Raw genomic sequence first — 19,017 nt, 5'->3', positions numbered from 1 at the left:
AGCGCAGCAAGGAGGGCGCTGGGAGGTGGGGCGAGACAATCACCTCTCCTCAGCTGGATCGCAGTCCCAGCCAAGTTCATCTGCATTAATCTCGCACTCATTAAAATCAGTTGTTCTGTTTCTAATTCAGCCAGCGCTGCCAAGATCAAGAATTAAAAATTGATGAGCCAATGTCCCTGGGAAAAAAAAAAAAAAAAAAAAAATCATCATCCAGAGCAGCACGGATTTTAAAATAATCATGAAAAATGTCTGGCTGCTCCTTTGGGCTTGACACTTCCAGGAGGGGTGGGAAAATGTACAAAAACTGAGAATGCTACACAGTCGTGGGAGTCCAGAGGATGGAGTTTCCTGGGGGCAGCCCCAAGAGTGGCCTCACTTTTGGGGAAAACCCAAGTTCTGAAATTCTGAGCCACAGGGGAGGGACGAGCTCGTTTGGCTCCTCTAATCCTGCCTCAGGACAAGCGTCACTGCTGAGGTGACAGCAGCCAGGCACTCTCGTGGGGACAGAGCAGCACCCAGAAGGAACGTGTGAGTTAACAGCAGAAGTAAAGAATGATTTTTTAAATCCCGCATGAGTGACAAACTCAACATTCTTTTTAATGTGCGCCTAATTAAGGTCACCGATGACAATGGCTGGAGACAAAGATGATAAACACCATTTATTTGAAGCAGATGAGAACTTGGGAAAGGCTCTCCAAGAGCCAAAACTAAATAATATTTCAGAGAGAGCCAGAGCCCTCCCAGCCCATAAAAACACCCACAGTCTCCCATGGCTTTTGCTGACCCAGGCTGGAGCGATCCTGCTGAGCTGTCTGGGTCTCTCTCCACAAAAGCTGCCCTTTTCCCTCAATAAAAGGCACCATGTTTGCAAAATAAGCTCAAGCAGGAAAGCGTGGAGCCAGGCCAATCCCAAACCGAGCCTGGGAGAAGTTTGGGATTAACTCCTTTAGAGCCAAGCAGAGGTCGCTTCCTGAAGGAGAATAAATAAAGATGGGCTGTCAGTGATGCGGGTATTTATTTATAGCAGGCATTCATTGCCTTCAGGATCTGGATAAACACCCATTAGCTCTCAAAGTGATGAATCAAGTATTAATTAACCTGCTGGGGGAAAAAAAAAGTGATAGGGTTATTAATGTTTTAAAGGGAAGCTTCCAGCTGAGGGAAACAAAGGGAGACGGCAAAGCTGAACTTTTCAAATAAAAACGTTTTTTGTGCTGGAAAGGAGCGATGGGCACAGAATAAACCAGGTGGGCACTCTGGCTGGGAATGGCAGGCTCTGCTTGGTAACTGGGCAAAAAACAAAACAAAACGAAACAAAAAGCTTTCTTGGCATGTCTCCAGAGCTTCAGGGTGGAGAAGGGCTTGGAGTGAAAATTTAATGGGCACTAGTGTCCCAGCCAACCCCTGCCAGCACAGAGCCCTGTTCCCAGGAGCCACTCACAGCCTGCAGAGTGGGAAATGGCATTTATCACCTCCAGATAAAGATGCAACAACTGGGTTTTCGCTCTAATTCCCCTCCACAGGTCCCTTCTGGACCCTCTTGCAGTGCAAGCAGTGAAAATCCAGAGCAGGAGAGCAGCAGAATGGGCAGGACGAGCTCTGGATTGCACACAGAGGTGGGAGCAGATCTTGGCCCTCAGATCCCACTTTCCCTCTGACTCGCTCAGGGACAGAATTCCCCTTTTCTGGAGTTCCTGCAAAAGCAGCCACATCCCAAGGAGACCAGCAGGGCTCAGCTCAGCACATGCACGAGCATCACGGAGAAAAGAGAAATATTCCTGAAGGATCAGACTGTCTTCTGAGCAAAAACGCCCCAGATGAGATGTGGCACCAAAAACTGGACAGAAAAAAAGAACCCAAATTTCCTGGTGGCAGCGGTACAAGAGCTGCAGGCCCACCACAGCACCCAGCTCCCTGGGACGGCTTGGCTGCATCCCCTCCCCTCTCTGCAGCTTCCAAGGGATGTAAATCAGAAGTCTGGAGTGGTTATTCTGCTCTCCTGCAGCCGAGGAGAGATGCAAAAAAATCCTGTATTAGACATGGTCTTCAGGATCAACTTCATTTGCCAGTGCTCCACCCCTACAAACCCAAATCTTTGACAACGTCAAGCTCTTTTAATTTATGGGGTTTTTTTAATATAAGGAGAAAAAAAAAATGCATATGCAGTCCTCCTTTTCCTGCCCATGTTTTTAGCTTTTTTTTTTTTTCCCCCTCTGCATATTCTCCAGTTCTCTACCCACACGCAGCCACACTGCAGACAAACTATCCTAAAAAAAGAAACTGAAAGAGGTCTAAAAAAACAACAGTAATCCAGGGGGTCATCAGCTTCCAGAAGCGCAAACTGGCTTAGGAAACCACAAGCTCTTTCTGTTGTTGTTATTTTTATAGGGGATTTTTTTTCACCATCTCGTTTTAAGGGCCGGCAAGGGAGGAATTCGCTCTTTCCTCACCCTCCTCTGCTCCCCTGCTGTACTCAGACATTTCTCGCCAGCCTCGTTCATCTCGCATTTCAGGGCAGAGCAAATGTTTGTGCACGGAGATGGGTTGTGGAGGGGGGAGGCAGGGATGACGAGTCAATTAGACACCTCGTAAAAATCTGATTTAGAAAATTCCCTCCTCGGCTGCCACCAACCAGCTCAGCCCAGTGCCCCCCTGGCAGACACAGCCCGGTTTCCTGCAGGGAATCCTCCCTCACCCTGCTTAAATGTCACGTCTGACGAGGCATCTGGAAGTGAGAGACATGCTCCCAGCTCCATAAATCACATTTCCATGAGGATTTCTGCGCCATCCCCACTGCTCCCTTAGCGCCGCGGCCTTGGCGTGCTCCCTCTCGTCACCCAACCCCGCAGCCCAAATTTCCCCTCGGATTTTTGCTTCGAAAAATGGCTTTTTTTTCCCCTCAGATTGTTTCGCCTCTAAGACAGGTGTTTTCCCTCAGATTTTTCAACTCGAAAACCTGACATTTTGCTTCAGATTAAAACTGACGTTTTCCCGCAGATTCTCACCTCTGAAAGCTGGCATTTCCGATTTGGGCCTTCAGATTTGGGTCTTTATTTTCAGTTCCGTTTTCCGAGCCAAACCCGCAGCTGGGACCCATTTGAGCTCTGTTTCTCAGTGTTTTCCACCCATTTTTTTTCTCCCTTATTTCTTGTTTTCCCTCTTTTCCAGGGGAGGATTTCCCCATGTGGACGGTGCCCATCAGTATTTGCACGAGCGAGGACCCCACCTGTGCCAAAATGCAGATTTTTGATGGGCAAACCAGAGCCACAAAGCTGTCACTTTCCTTAGGTTTTTTACCTGTAAAACTGACATTTCCCTTAGATGTTTTTACTTCTAAAACTGACATTTTCCTTCAGATTTTTCCTCTAAAACTGACATTTTCCTTCAGATTTTTCCTCTAAAACTGACATTTTCCCCTCAGGTTTTTACTCTAAAGCTGACATTTTCCCCTCAGGTTTTTACTCTAAAACTGACATTTTCCTTTAGATGTTTTTACTCTAAAAATGACATTTTCCCTCCGGTTTTTCTGAGGTTTCCCTCGGATCAGTGTTCCAGCTGATCAACTCAGCCCTGGAAGGAGCTCAAGCCCTCTGAACCCTCTGCTCTTGCTGCTGTTCCCATCACTCCAGCCACAGCTTCCTGAGGAAATCCCAAGGGATGAGCCATTTGTCACCCTGATCCCATCCAGTGCCTCCTGCAGGGACTGGAGGGTGGATGGAGGGATGGCACCTCCTCCTCCTTGTCCCTCAGATGGTCAGAGACACCTGCTTCCTCCACACTGCTGAGCCAGGACAACACCCAAACCCTGCCAGTGAGCCTGCACAGCCTCGCAGAGACAAACCCTCCTCATGCAGAACCTTCTCTTAGAGGGCAAAACCTTCCTCATGTAGAACATTCTCTTACAGGGCAAAACCCTCCTCATGCAGAACCTTCTCTTAGAGGGCAAAACCTTTCCTCATGTAGAACCTTCTCTTACAGGGCCAAACCTTCCTCATGTAGAACCTTCTCCAAAGGTGCAAAACATTTCCTCATGCAGAACCTTCTCTTACAGGGCAAAACCTTCCTCATGTAGAACCTTCTCACAAGGTACAAATCCTTCCTCATGCAGAACCTTCTCCAAAGGTGCAGAACCTTCTTCATGTAGAACCTTCTCTTAGAGGGCAAAACCTTCCTCATGCAGAACCTTCTCTTACAGGGCCAAACCTTCCTCATGTAGAACCTTCTCTTACAGGGCAAAACCCTCCTCATGTAGAACCTTCTCCAAAGGTGCAAAACCTTCTTCATGCAGAACCTTGTCCCACAGGGCAAAACTGTCCTCATGCAGAACCTTCTCTTACAGGGCAAAACCCTCCTCATGTAGAACCTTCTCTTAGAGGGCAAAACCTTTCCTCATGTAGAACCTTCTCTTAGAGGGCAAAACCCTCCTCATGTAGAACCTTGTCCCACAGGGCAAAACCTTCCTCATGCAGAACCTTCTCTTACAGGGCAAAACCTTCCTCATGTAGAACCTTCTCTTACAGGGCAAAACCCTCCTCATGCAGAACCTTCTCTTACAGGGCAAAACCCTCCTCATGCAGAACCTTCTCTTACAGGGCAAAACCCTCCTCATGCAGAACCTTCTCCCACAGGGCAAAACCTTTCCTCATGCAGAACTTTCTCCAAAGGTGCAAAACTCTTCCTCATGCAGAACTTTCTCCCACAGACCCAAACCTTCCTCATGCAGAACCTTCTCCAAAGGTGTAAAACCTTTCCTCATGTAGAACCCTCTCCCACAGACCCAAACTTTCCTCATGCAGAACCTTCTCACAAGGTTCAAAACCTTTCCTCAAGTAGAACCTTCTCCCACAGGGCCAAACCTTCCTCATGCAGAACCTTCGCACAAGGTTCAAAACCTTTCCTCATGTAGAACCTTCTCCAAAGGTGCAAAACATTTCCTCATGCAGAACCTTCTCCCACAGCACCAAACCTTCCTCATGCAGAATCTTCTCCCAAGGTATAAATCCTTCTCCCCACAGGGCAAATTCTTCTCCCACAGAGCAAAATCCTCTTCTCTTAGTGCAAAACCTTCTCTCCCCATAGTGCAAAACCTTCTCCCCACAGAGCAAAACCTCCCACAATGAAAAACCTTCTCCCACAATGAAAAACCTTCTCCCATAGCGAAAAAATCCTCTTCCCTTAGTGCAAAACCTTCTCTCCTCATGCAAACACCTTCTCTCCACAGTGCAAAACCTTCTCTCCTCAAGCCAAAATCTTCTCCCATAGTGAAAAACCTTCTCTCCTCATGCAAAACCTTCTTCCCACAGTGCAAAACTTTCTTTCCTCATGCAAAACCTTCCCCCACAGTGCTGAACCTTCTCTCCCCAGAGTGCAAAACCTTCTTTCCCAGTGCAAAACCTTCTCCCAAAGTGAAAAATCTTCTCTGCTAGAGCAAAAACTTCTCCCCCAGGGCAAAAACTTCTCTCTTCATGCAAAACCTTCTCCCACAGTTCAAAACCTTCTCTCCTCATGCAAAACCTTCTCTCCCAGTGCAGCCATCCTGGCAGCATCATTTAAATGCGTCCATTGCCCATGCATGTAGTGCAATCTGAGGAATTACAGTGTTTCAGGAGAGGTTTTGATTTTATGGGACTGGCCAGGTTGAGAGGGGGAAATGGAGCACACAGTGCTGAGCTCTGGCCGGCTGCAGCAGCACCATTTCCAGCAGAGCAGGGCACTGCAATATTCATACCAGCAGGCACCAATTCCGTGTCAAAAAGAGCTGAATTTTTAAAATGTCCCTGTAGGGCTGTTTCATAACCAATAACCCTGCAGGGTGCAGCCAAGCTGGGTGGGTGTTAGAGAGCAGCACAAAGACATTCCTGGGGCTGTATAAACTCCCTGTGTGCCACGAGGAACAGCAGCCAGCAGCGACTGGGGCCAGTGCCCAGCTGGGCTGGGATGACACTGCTGGTCGTAGTCTGGAGCAACCAAAATCACAGAGCACTGCAAGGCCACAGGATCGTGGCATGATCATTGCCATCAACAGCTTTACACCCCTCCCACAAGGAGCTGGTGGTTTCCTTTGCAGGACAGAGGATTCTGCCCCACCAGTGGGGCTCTGCTTCATTCTCTTCTGGGTGAGAGAGATGTGGCTGGGTAAAGTTTATTCTATGAGTTTATTCAGTCAAACTTGCCTGGATTTTTATTTTTGGCAGGAGTCCAGGCAGGAAAGGGCCAATGGGCTCCAGACCCCAAACAGGAGGATGTCCATGGGGTCAGTGCCAAAGCCCACAGAGCAGAACAGGGAGAGCATCAGCCAGGTGAGGATTTATCAGCCACGCAGGTATTTTCAAGCCTCTCCTTCTGTCCCCAGAACAGTCCAGCCCACACGAGCCCTGGTCCCGATATAAAGCCCGGGTTTCTGGCTGCTTGCTGGAGATAGCACATCCCAGAGCAACCAAATGCAGGGCAAGCAGGGATATTGCCCTTGGATCGCTCCTTTTCAGACAAGAAAACAAGTTGATGGTGACGTAGCAAGAGGGTGACCGTTATTTGCCATTGAGCTCCATAAAAATGTGAGGAAAGATGCCTGCATTTCAATTAAGTCCTGGGAGCAAGAAATGTGTACCTGGCTAGACTGCAGAGGGATGAACTCATTACTTCATCCACGTCTCAGGCTTCTGCCTGTTTTCCTCTGCAACACAACGATCAGGGCTGCAGACAAGGGCTTTAAAAAGCAAATAATCCCTCCAAAAGAGCCAGGCCAGCACAATTCCCACATGGCTGGAGTGGGAGTCCTCAAGCAGCCGTGTTCCTAGGGAGACTGATGGGCAGACACTCCAAAATCCAAAAGGGCAGAGCTCCCCACACCGGGGTGTCAGGAGGGAGCTCACTCCAGATTTTTCCAGCAGCCAGACCACTCCAGCAGCTGCCAGACTTTCCCCTGGATTGCCCAGGTCGTATTTTCTGCTGAGAAACATCCCGGGCCTGAGCTGCCCTTTTCATCTCAGGAATGCACAGCTGTGAAAGTGAGGCCGAGCTTCCTCCTGCAGGATGTGGCTCCAGAAGTGGGGATTTGTGCCCAGGCCGTGGAGGCCACGCTGGGATCACATTTTGGGATCACATTTGGACTCAAGTTGCACGGGATCAGAGGGATGGGCAGGTGGGAGGGTGCAGACACCCAGTTGCCTTCGGGGGGGGAAAAAAAAAAAGCAAAACCCATCTGGCGTTTGAACAGTGAAGTAAAAACAACCTAAAGCCTCGATCTAGGAAGTTTTTAGGACACAAAAAAAGAAAGAGCAGTCACCATCAGTCTCTTCTCCCCGAGAGCCAGCTGAGCAGCCTTCCACAGTGCCAGACATTCTCAAACCCTCAGACAGAGCCCCTGTGAGCATTGCTGTCCCTCTCACAGTCCGATTCGCTGACTCTGGCCTTGGTAAAGACTCAAAAACCTCTGTGCTGCTCTTGCTCCTTGCATGATGAGGTTAAAGCAGACAGATCTCATGCTTTGAGGTGCCAGCTGATAATCCCAGGTGCTGGGAGAAAATTCCATGTGCCTCTTGCTGGCATCACCCAGCCAGATCCACCAAGACCCTTTCCCAGCCAAACGTGTTTAATCCCCAGTGAAACACATCCACATCCTTAAAGCTGAGCATTTTCTAAGTGTTTTGTCAGAATTTTGTGGAGCGAGGCACCAAGGTGGCCTAGGGTGGCCCAGCCCGGGGCAAAACACATTTCCCAAGGAGCTGAGAGATTTGGGCACTGGTCCCTGCAGTGAAAACAGTCCCTGGAAGCTGGAACAGCCAGGAGCACAGCCCTGAGAGCCACAGAGGCTGAGCCTCACCCAGCACTGCCGGGGCTCCCTGCCTTCCCCATCCTGCTGGGAAGAGCTTGGCTGCAGCCCCGGCGGGCTGACCACAGAGCAGGAATATATTTGTTAAAACACTCATTCACACTGCAGCCACGGCGCTGGCCGGGAGAACACACATCAGGCTTCTTGTCAAACAAATCCCATCCCAAGCGGCTGGGAGGACAGGGAAATCTGCTTTGAAGGGTTTACAGTTCACTGCAGCGCTTTATAGCTGCAGTTGTTTCCATGCCCAAGCCCAAGAGAGGCTGTGAACAGGAAGGAATTAGGCACTCATGCAAAGACCATTAAAGTCAAGAGGAATCTTTCCATCGACTCGAGAGGGTTTGGCTCCCAGCCCTGGATATCAGGGTTTGTTGTGGGGGGTTTGGAGCAGGAAATGGGAGCAGGACTTTCCAGGTTTTCTCAGCATTTGTTACGGAGTTTAGCACAGAAGGTCTCTGCGCCCGTTTTCCTGCATGTGAATTAAGAAGTGACTGCTCACATGAGATGCAAGGCCCTCACTGACCGTCCTGGACACCTCCTCTGCCATTCCTGGGATGACACATCTAATACCAGGTGGATTGGAGGAGCACATTCCCATAGGAATTTATGGAAAGCAAGATTTCTTTATGGGCCCTGACGCGTCAGCCCCCGATGCATAACCTACATATGGTGTGTCACTCCAAGAGGCAAAAATACCTCGAACCCGAAGCTTCAGCAGATCTGAAAATCCTGTTAACCCCGAACTCAAATTCCCATTGGGGATGAAGCCCCCACTGGGATCCAGGCAGCTTTTCCGTGATTCCAACCCTGCCTGCTCTCTTACAGCCAAGAGCTCTGCACAGCTGGGCTCTGTCCTTTGATGGAGGGCAGGAACCTGCACCAAAAGGACAAAAGATCTGAGCTGCCTCCACTGCTGTGGGCAGAGAAACAGGGATCTGACCGGCACCTCTGGAAAATGATGCTTTCCCAGGCACCCAGCACAGGAGCCACAGCACACTGCAGCGAAGTTCAGACTCTGCCAAAAGACACGTGAGACCCAGATTTCCTGCTAAGAGGAGCAGTGGCGCTTCTCTGGGCTGGCAGGAGGAGAACTGGCCAGGTGAGTTCAGTGCTGTGCCAGGTGTCTGCAAGCCAGGGGAGGGAGGAATTGGCATTTAGGTAGTTTTCTGCCTCAGCCACTCCATTATTCCTGTGCTGGTAAAAGCAGGGAGGACATTCCTCCACCCCTCGTGCCATGGGAAAGGTCAGACCACAGCTCCAGGAAGAGTGAGATGAGGAGGGGTTGAACCTGGCCAGCTCTGCCTTCCCATCAGCCTGGGCTGTGGGTGCACAGGAGAAAACATCCAGGGGCTGGAATTGTGCTTCCCACTCCTCCTGGCCTGGGAGTGTGCCTGGGAGCAGACCAAGGCTGCAAAGGAGGAGCTATTCCAGCCACAGGCTTTGGAAAAACGCTGCCTCCTGGCAGATGCTCCTTACTTGGGCTGGATTTAGGAAAACAGAGGTGGCCAACCCTGCTGCAGCCTTCAGTGGGGAACAGAGGGACAAGGCTGTGCTCAGCTGCAAGAAACTCCATCCCAGAAAGGGGAGAAGGGAGGGTGGAGGAGGAAATTCATCCCAAACCCAAACCAACTTGGTGACCCAAACCAGCTCTGCAGAGCTGAGCTCTGCCAGCAGACTCATGGAGCCGGAGAGGACAGAAACATCCCAAAAACCTGATTTTAGTGGCTGAAGACTGATTTTGGTGCTGTCAGTGCCACGTTCAATGGGCATTGGCCAGGGAGTGTCACCTCTCTGAGATGGCTTGACAGTGACGGGCTCAAGAGCAAAGTGCTGGCCCAAATCCACCCTGTGGAGTGGTGGCCTGAGTGCTCCCTGTGGGAACATCCAGCCCCACAGCCAGGAGTCCCCACCAGCCTGGAGGGGAAGCCAGGAGGGGCTTCCAGAGGGAGATGGGTTTAGGAAACAAGCTTTTCTCCCACCTGCTGCAAGTTCACCGGTTCAGAGGGCTGAGCTGCCAAATCTGACAGGAACTGGGGGCTCATTAACGTGACTGAGGCTTTGGCACCGGGAAGTTTCTCCAATTCCATTTACAGGACGCTGAGGGGCCGTGGCAGGAGCTCAAGTGGGGCGGTTTTGGACCACTGCATTACCAAGTCTAGACAGCGCTGGAGCCCTGCAGGCCTGGAGAATCCCTTTTCCCTGCTGTTCAACACCCAGCAGCATTCCTGAAGCTGGGAAGTATTTCATCCTCTCGTTCAGACAGACCCTTCTGCACCATTGTGTCCCTCCAAAAGCTCCAGCTCCAAAGCTGTGCCTGGAAAACAGAAGCTGCCAGCGCTGCTGAGCACATGTCAGCATCAACTCTTGGTGGACCAAACCCTGCCAGGCTGCTTGGAGGAAGGAAGTAGGGAAGAAAAAAAGAAAAATTAACAGCCTAAATCCAGTATTTTCATTTCTAACTGGAATGAAAATGGCAGCTTTGGAGCTATTCTTAAAATTTTTGCGTTTAGCTGGTTTTATTCTTCACTTTTTCTTCACCAGAGGAAACCCAGCAGGCAGGACTCCCTTCTCCATCAAATGATGCCCAAGAGCTGCTCATCAATATCTGCCACCAGCCCCAAAGGGAAAAGGAGGCCTTCTGAACCTAAACCAAAAACCAGAAGCAATTTTAATCTATTCAAAAGTTTCTTTTGGCCTTTAACTGTTAAATGCACTTCCATGAGTTGAGGGATGACTTGTGCTGGGGCAGCATTCCAGCAGCTCCCAAAACACGGCTTGGGGGCAAGGCTGGGGGATTGGGACAGAGCTTTTCTGCTCATCCTTGGAAATGTGAAATCTGGGCAACGCCTCCCCACCTTGCACCGGTCTGGGGGTGAGGCCTCACTCGTTCAGCAGCAACTCAGAGGATTGAAAATTGCATCAAACCATGCCCCAGAGTTTCCAGGCTGCCTCTGACAGCGCAGGGAGCACGTCTGTGCTCTCCCTAAGTGGATTGATAAGCGCCAGGATCAGGATGAACGCACACCAGATGCTGGGGAATCATCTCCCACTTACAGCAATTACGAGGATGTCCCAGAATCCAATAAAGCAGCTGAGAAGGGGAGCATCTGCTGGTGCTTGCCAGGCACAGGGAGATGAATCTGGCTAATAAACAAGGGTGATTTTTTTATTTTTTTCCCTTGAGTCATCATGAGCCATTTGGCACTGGATGTGTGTGATTCCTCCTCCCCTGGTGGTTTTCCTCGGGAGGAGAGGAGCTGAGCATCCCTCCCCCAGCAGGGACAAGGGGCTGCTCCCCTTCCCCTGCCCTTGCTCAGGTACAGATACCAGGTGCTGATCCCCCAACCCCATCAGCACCCCCAGACACAAATCGACCCTTCACACCACCCAGCAGCTCCTCCAGCCCGAGAAATCACCAGGTGAGCCGTGGGAAAACTCCACAGCTCCAGATAAGAGAATTAAAGAGTCACGGAAGGCTTTGGGCTGGAAGAGACCTCAAAGATCACCTAGTTCCACCCACACCTTCCACTGTCCCAGGCTGCTCCAAGCCCTGTCCAGCCTGGCCTTGGACATTCCAGGGATCCAGGGGCAGCCACAGCTGCTCTGGGAATTCCATCCCAGCCTCTCCCCACCCTCACAGGGAGAATTTATTCCTAATATCCCATCTAAACCTGATCTCTTTCAGTTTGAGCCCACTCCCCCTTGTCCTGCCCCTGCAATTCCTGGTGAAGAGTTCCCTGCAGTCTCCACACAGCCGTCTCCTCTCCAAAAAATCCGCCACAACTTCAGATTTAAAAGACAGGCAAAGTGCTGAAGCAGGGAAGGTTTCTTCCCACATAAACCAGCCAAAAACTAATCACAGTGCAGAGGGAACGCTGTGGATTACACAACACTGATCCCATCTAGCACAAACACACGACTGAACAGCTCCTTAAAAATGCTCCATGGATGATTCCTAGAAATAATCGCCAGCACATTTTATTCGTGGGAAAGTGCAGCAGAGCCGAGCTATATTTAATAGTGGAAAGAAGATAAAAGTAATCTCCAAAGATCTGAAAATGCAGACTCTGGGCTTGGACAAACTTCGGTACATCCTCATGCAGTAAATGCCAGCACAGCTCAGGGGTGTTTTCCTCGGTGTGGGCAGCAATTCAGGGAATATTTGGTTTTCAGATCAGAAGCAGCCATTAAAGCATCTTCCCTGAGCTTCTTTTCAGCACAAGCTGAAACATTTCATCCAGTAACGGGAGAGGGTTGGAGGTTTGGTAACTCAGAGCTTTGCAGTGAGTGCCACTCCCCAGGCCAGGGCCAGCCGAGCTCCAGCCGAGCTCCAGCCGTTCCTGCTGCCAGGGCCCTTTCCCACAGAGCCTGCTCCTTAATCCACTCTCTGCCCTCACAAACGAGTTCTACTCCTGTTTGCCCTCTCAGAGGTTTCTCAAACAACACTGGGAAAATGGGCTGAGGGAGAACAGCTTGAGGGAAAGTCGGTGAGCAAACACTGGGGACCCTCAGTGCCAGCAAATGTCACTCACTGGAGCTCCAGCGGCCACCGGGTCCCAAACCTCCCACCTCCTCAAATCACCCTGCCAGGAAGACTCCCAGAACCCTCCTTGGAGAATCTGCTCCTTCTTCCCATCCCATTTTCCTCTGGGGTTTTTCCTAAAGCAGAGCTTTTTCTCCCCAAACAATTTCCTACACACCTCTGAAAAGAACCACGACCGGCATCTCCTGTGGCAGCAGCATCCGCTTAAAAAGCTCTGAGTGACCCCAAAGTCACCCAGCACACTCAGAGTGTCACAATGTTAACAGTGAAATAACTTCACACAACGATTTTTATGTAAATTGGTGCTCACTGTTCACTTCTGGTGAGATTAAAATGCTTGGCGTCAGCTCCGGGTTTTCAGGGCTGTGAATTCAATTTGCAGAGGGCACCTGCCAGAGAGGGGGGGATTTTTTATTATTTTTTTTTTTCCTCAGAGATTACTATTGCTTATTTGGAATATCTTAGAGGCTGGCAAGCCATCATTCTGGATCATTGCTTATGTGAGAGACAAAGTTGTTTTTTTTTTTAAATTATATTTGGAGTCCAATTCACCTTATTCCTTTCAAGAAGGTTTTTCTTTTCTTCTTAAACCTTTCACTTTGACCTTTTCTGTGTTTAAAATCTGCCTGTTTGTGTCCCCAGCTCCTGGCCTGAGTCTCCTTTCCATTGCTTGTAGCTACAACTCGATCAGCTCCACAAAATGTCCTTTTAATGTCCCCACTGGGGCACATTAAAAATGGGCTTTTAAAGTATGGATTTGATGGCTTTGGATAAAATCGAGTTGGTGCACAATATCTGACTCTAAAAGCGTGTGTGAATATTTCATCAATTCGGGAAGGGAAGGGAAGGGAAGGGAAGGGAAGGGAAGGGAAGGGAAGGGAAGGGAAGGGAAGGGAAGGGAAGGGAAGGGAAGGGAAGGGAAGGGAAGGGAAGGGAAGGGAAGGGAAGGGAAGGGAAGGGAAGGGAAGGGAAGGGAAGGGAAGGGAAGGGAAGGGAAGGGAAGGGAAGGGAAGGGAAGGGAAGGGAAGGGAAGGGAAGGGAAGGGAAGGGAAGGGAAGGGAAGGGAAGGGAAGGGAAGGGAAGGGAAGGGAAGGGAAGGGGCACTGAGTGCCACATCCAGTCATTCCTTGGGCACCCCCAGAGATTGGACTCCACCACCTCCCTGGGCCGCACCTTCCAACTCCTGAGCACCCATTCCATGGACAAATTCCTCCTGATGTCCAACCTGAGCCTCCCCTGGTGCAGCTCGAGGCCATTTCCTCTTGTCCCGTCCTTCTAATGTCCCTTTCTGCACTGTAACCCTTCTGTCAGCAACAGCAGAAGAAGCTGCTGGTGTGAGACCCCACAAGGAGCAGAAATGAAGGAATTCCCAGCCTCCCACTCCGGCCATGCCCAGCCCTTCCTCTCCACCATCGCCCACGCTCCAGCAGGTTCCTGAACAACAGCAGGGCTGTGGCCAAGCCCAGAGCTGGTTTTGCACTGCTGATGCCCCTGGGAGCCTGTGCCAGCTCCCACAGGAACATCCAGAATATGATGGGACGAGCTCAGACCAGGCAAAGAAAGAGCTCGGTTGTCACCTTGTTTTCAAGGACATTTTGCAGCTGAGCTTCCTCTACTTAACTGCGTCTCCAGCCAAAGCCACACGAGCAAAAAATTCCAGCCCTTAGGAGATGTGGATCCTCAGGGATCCAGCAGAATGGCACCAACCTCAGCTGTAATTATTGCCCTGCAATCTGCATGTCATCAGTAAGCTGGGAATTCAGCAATAGCTGCAATCACTGCTCACAGTTTGATGGGGAAGATGGGCAGCAATCAAGTGAGTGCTGGGTAAATATTAATTTTCAGCCTTCTCCTGACAACAGACCTTTCACTTTTGTCCCAACAAAAAGAGGGATGGAGTGCAGGGTCTGTCTTCTGCACCCCGCCCCAGTTTCTGCACCCAAGAGCTGGGCTGGAAAGAAAGGTGAGAAATTTAGAAAATGAGGAAAAACTTTAACCACAATAAAATCGAGGCGTTTCTCCTCCTGTTCTTGGAGCCATTTGGTTCACAGATGTTTTTAAGAGCTCTCAGAGCGCGGGAGGCAGAGCCAACAGGGCACCCAGGCCATGGCCAAGGGGAAAATTTGCTGTTCTGAGCTCATTTTGGGTGCATGGACTGAATGTTCATGTTTTGTGCAGTGAAAAACACCAAAAACGGTGATTTGGAGCAAATCAAGGGGCTCCATCCAACCCACAGAGCTCAGAGCCAGGCTGGAGGAGGAGAACAAACACCTCTGCTACCCCCCAGCTCTGAGGGACAAGGTGGCATCACTTCCAGCTATCCATCCGGTTTTTGCTCATCAGCTGCTTCCCTCTGTAATTTATTTTTGACTCTCCAAGTGCTTGAGCCAGCTGGTGCCTTCCCTGAGCTGAGGCAGCTGCAAATCCCACGAGGGAGGTGCAGACCAACCTCTGAACCCCACAGAGAGACGTTTTCTGTGCCAGAGACAGGATCCCACTTTCTTGAGCGGATTTGGAGCACAGCAGAGGGCGAGGGGAGGTGAACTCGTCAGCACTCGCGCCAAGGGCAGGTCCCTCACCCCTGTGAGCCCAAACTACCCCTCTCCCACCACTCTGTGACCTTCAGAGATGGCTGCAGGGTGGCCCTGGAACATCTGGAGCAGCAGAAAGCGAAGAGACAATTCCAGCAGTTTGCAGGAACAGCTGGGTCTCCTCTCACTGCCAATTAAAGAGTTTCCCTGACAGTTTCTTATATAAATATTAAATATCCCCACACACCAACAGTCCCACCAGGCAGGACACAAGTTATGAAGGATCCTCAGCTGTTCGCTTCCCACCATCACAGAAGCCCAGGTACCAAGGGCAGCGTGAAAAAAATCCCTCTGTGGTTATTGCACACAGCAAATGAACAAATGCACCTCGTTGGCGTTTGCCTCTGGATGAGCAGCAAGGGCAGAGGAATGAAAAACACAAGGACAAGCACAACCCCCTCCCAAGAGCCCTTGTAGCTCACTGCAGGAATGGGATTCTCTGGAAATGGCTCCAGCTGAATCCATGTGTGAACAGGAATTGAGTGGAATAATTCTCTGTGCACTGACTTTCACCATGGGCCCCGGGATTCGAATCCATGTTCTTTCCAAATGACTGTAATTTCCAGCCCATCTCCTGTGATGAGGTGCACAGCCAGCCTGAGAATCCCCCTTGAACAAGTACTTTAACCTGAGGTATAATTCACCGAGATTTAAATGTGAGCTCAGGAAGATCTATTTCTGCTGCAGGAACTCGTGCTAAAATCGGCACCAGCTCTCTCCAAGGCTTTCTTCCTCCACCACACTGGGCTTGGAGGGGGAAGTCTACCTGTGTCCTTCTCCATGGGCTGCAGAGGCTTGAAAATATGGAGAGAAACAACGTCAGGGGCGTTTTCCACTCCTGGAGGTGCCAGGAGAGGAGAACAGGGATTAAACAGCAGAACCTGCAGCCCAGGTCTCACTCACTGGTGGCAAAGGGTCAATAAGGAAGTCAAGGAAGGACAGAGCTGGAAAACAGCTGAATTTTCTGCTGATAAGAGACCCCTCCTTCTGAGCCCCATTAAAGCTATCCTGACTATTTTCTTGCTTCAAAAAAATGCTTTACTGCTGGCTCTCCAGGAGGACAGGGAGTTTTCTGGTGTGAAATGAGACGAGGCAAGCGGAGCTGACCCCTACAGCAGCTCTGGAGGGCAGCTTCAGTCCAAGATCACTGCTCTGGGACAGGAATTCATGTCTGAAGTTCTGGGGGCATTTTACATGGAGATATTTAAACCTAGGAGGGGTCCCAGCACCGTAATTCCACTTTGATTTGATCTGGACACACGATCGTGCTGAAAACAGACAGAGAACACTCCCAGGCTCAGCAGGAATTACTGCACGGGATTCATGAATTCCCCTTGGTTTATGCTCTACTGGCAACAAAACCATCAACATTGGTGCTGCTTTCCAATGAGGTGAGAAAACAGGAAGCAAAGCTGATGATCAGTTCAGGTCTGAATAGTTTGGGGGTCAGAAACCAGAGGAGGTGCAGGTGATCAGTCTGGGTGTGATCACCCCCGTCCTGCAGCCACATCCAGCCTGGCTCCCTCAGGAACGGAGCTGTTGCTGTCCCAAGGTCCTTCCCAGCTCCTCCAGTTTTTTTGTTGTTTTCTTTCTTAATTTATGCCACATTTATTGCAGAATAAGCTATTGGACAAACCCCTACACGAGCGCTGTGTTCCGAAATCGTTGTTTTTATTACCCAATCCTGTGTCCACAGAGAACATTCCCCCCCAGAGGAGTTATTGCCACCAGCTCTGTGACCAGCAGAGAGCCGAGGTTAAGGTGACCCTGGTGACAGCAGAGATTAATATGGGCAGGAAAGGGAAAAACAAACACACACACACTAAAAAAACCCTCTGGAAAAGCTGAGCAGGGCAGTGGTATCCCAAAAGATCTTCCCTACTGGCTGACGTCATGCCCACACACACCTGACCACTCTGCAGTTGGCTTTTGACCATCCCAATTTATTTGTGCTTGTTAATTAATAATTTCCACTCTGGACTGAGGAGGAAAGGCCTTTCCCCCCTCCCCTCAGTACAACAAACACTGAAAAACAGTTTGGGATTGACAAGTTCACTCCCTTTCCTTTTCCTTTTCTTTCCCTGGCAGTTCTGATACACCGGGGCATTTCCCAAAAATCGAGGTGTAGAGAGGTGCTGGGATAAAACAACAGAGGAGGAGGAGGAGGGAAGGGAAAGGGAAAGGGAAAGGGAAAGGGAAAGGGAAAGGGAAAGGGAAAGGGAAAGGGAAAGGGAAAGGGAAAGGGAAAGGAAAAGGGAAAAGGGAAAAGGGGAAAGGGGAAAGGAAAAGGGAAAAGGGAAAAGGGAAAAGGGGAAAGGGGAAAGGGGAAAGGGGAAAGGGGAAAGGGAAGAGGAAAAGGAAGCTGTTTTCTCCTTCATCCCATAACTGACCCCTTGGCACTTCCAATGCCCTCCAAGGTCCTTCCCAGATCCTGATCTCACCCCCAGGATACACAAGCATCCATCCCCACCTCCTTTAGCAGTTCCACTTTACCTTCCTACTAAACTCCTCATTTCCCAGCCTGGGTGTGCCTGTGGTTTTCCCTGGGGCAAGACGTGCCATTGTAAGAGCAAATAGCGCCCAGGATTGTAGAATTTCCTCTAAATAGTTGAAATCAGTGTTCCTGCAGACACAGTGGAGTCAGGCAGCTCCTCCACCGAGGGACACCATGTTCAATTAACTCCCGAGGAAACTCATTAGCTACTGGAAATTAATGCTGCTCTTTTCTTTGGAGGATTTGCTTTTGAGGACAAAGGTGTCCCAACGTTCATCACAGCCCACCATGCCCCAAAACTGGAGACTGGCTGTTTTCTTTTGTGGTCTGGATGAACTCAGCTGGGCTGAGAGCTGGAAGTTTGGGATCCATCTGTGATTTTCCCATCACCGGAAGGAAGCACGGAGCCCTTCATTTTCTCTGGTTTGTCCACAACCCTTGTCTCATCCACGGTGAAGCCTTTAAATTATTATACAGGCAGTCCCACCCCAGCCCTCAGTGGTTTTACTGAGAAGCTGGTGGGCAGAGAAGCTGTTTCAAGGCTGGGAAAATGTTACAGCAGCTTCGGGGAGGGGTTCAAACCCTCTGCCCTGGGTTTGGGGCCTGGCCCAGCCAACAGCAAAAGCCAAGAGCACAGAACATCTGTGCCTCCTCCCAGACCTTCTGCCTGCGAACAATAGACAAATAAAATAATAAAAGCTCCTCTCTTCGAAAGCCGCTAAAATAAAATAAAAACCCTCTGCAAACAATCTGCGTTTTATCTTCTTAATGGCCCCAAAGCCTCCACTTGTCTACAAAAACAATTTCACTCAGCAAGGGTTGAGGAATATTCCTCTCAAACGGCGCACCAGATGTCCCACGGAGACCACTACACAGTTAACTACCAATAAAAGTAATTCCACAAACTAAATACTCATTAAATCGCGTGCGCAGCCCGGCGTCGTTGGCAGGCGAGGAATTTGATTTGCCGTCATTTAACCTCCAAGTGACACCGGCTCCGTTCCCATCCCCGTGGCGGGGTGGCTCCGGCCAGCGAGTCCATTGGAGAGGGATTGTTTTGTTTTTGCTGTCTCGGAAATCAGATCCCGTAAACTCAGCACGGGCCGAGCCCACGCCCGGCCGGCCAAAAACCCCTGGTGTTGCTCAAGAGGTCGGCGCCGTTCTCCGGTCAATCCCAGCGAGTCCAAGGCAAACAGCCCCGTGTCATCGGGGCTCCGTGTCACCCCAGCTCTTCAGGGACGTGCAGGCAGCCCTGCCCACATGCAGGTCCTCCAGCTCTGCCCGCACAGAGCTTCTCCAGGCTCCCAGGGCTGGTGTCCATCCGCTGGGTTTCGGACAGCAGCGCTGGGAGTGTGGCGGAGCCTGCTCAGCCCCCACACACGGGTTCACGACTCGCCCCACCCTCCTGGAAGAGGATGGTTTGGTGTTGGGACTGACCATGGAAAGCTGCCACAGCTCCCCAGGATTCTGCTCTAAGCCAGCTCCAGGGATGCTCAGAGGGAGGGGGGAGGCGAAGCCGTGCTGGAGCCCCGGCACACAAGAGCCGCTCGGTTGGACC

Source organism: Hirundo rustica, chromosome 18, assembly GCF_015227805.2.
Source record: "Hirundo rustica isolate bHirRus1 chromosome 18, bHirRus1.pri.v3, whole genome shotgun sequence".
NCBI lineage: Eukaryota > Metazoa > Chordata > Aves > Passeriformes > Hirundinidae > Hirundo > Hirundo rustica.
The sequence above is the reverse complement of the archived record's forward strand: the minus strand, read 5'-3'. Positions refer to the sequence as shown.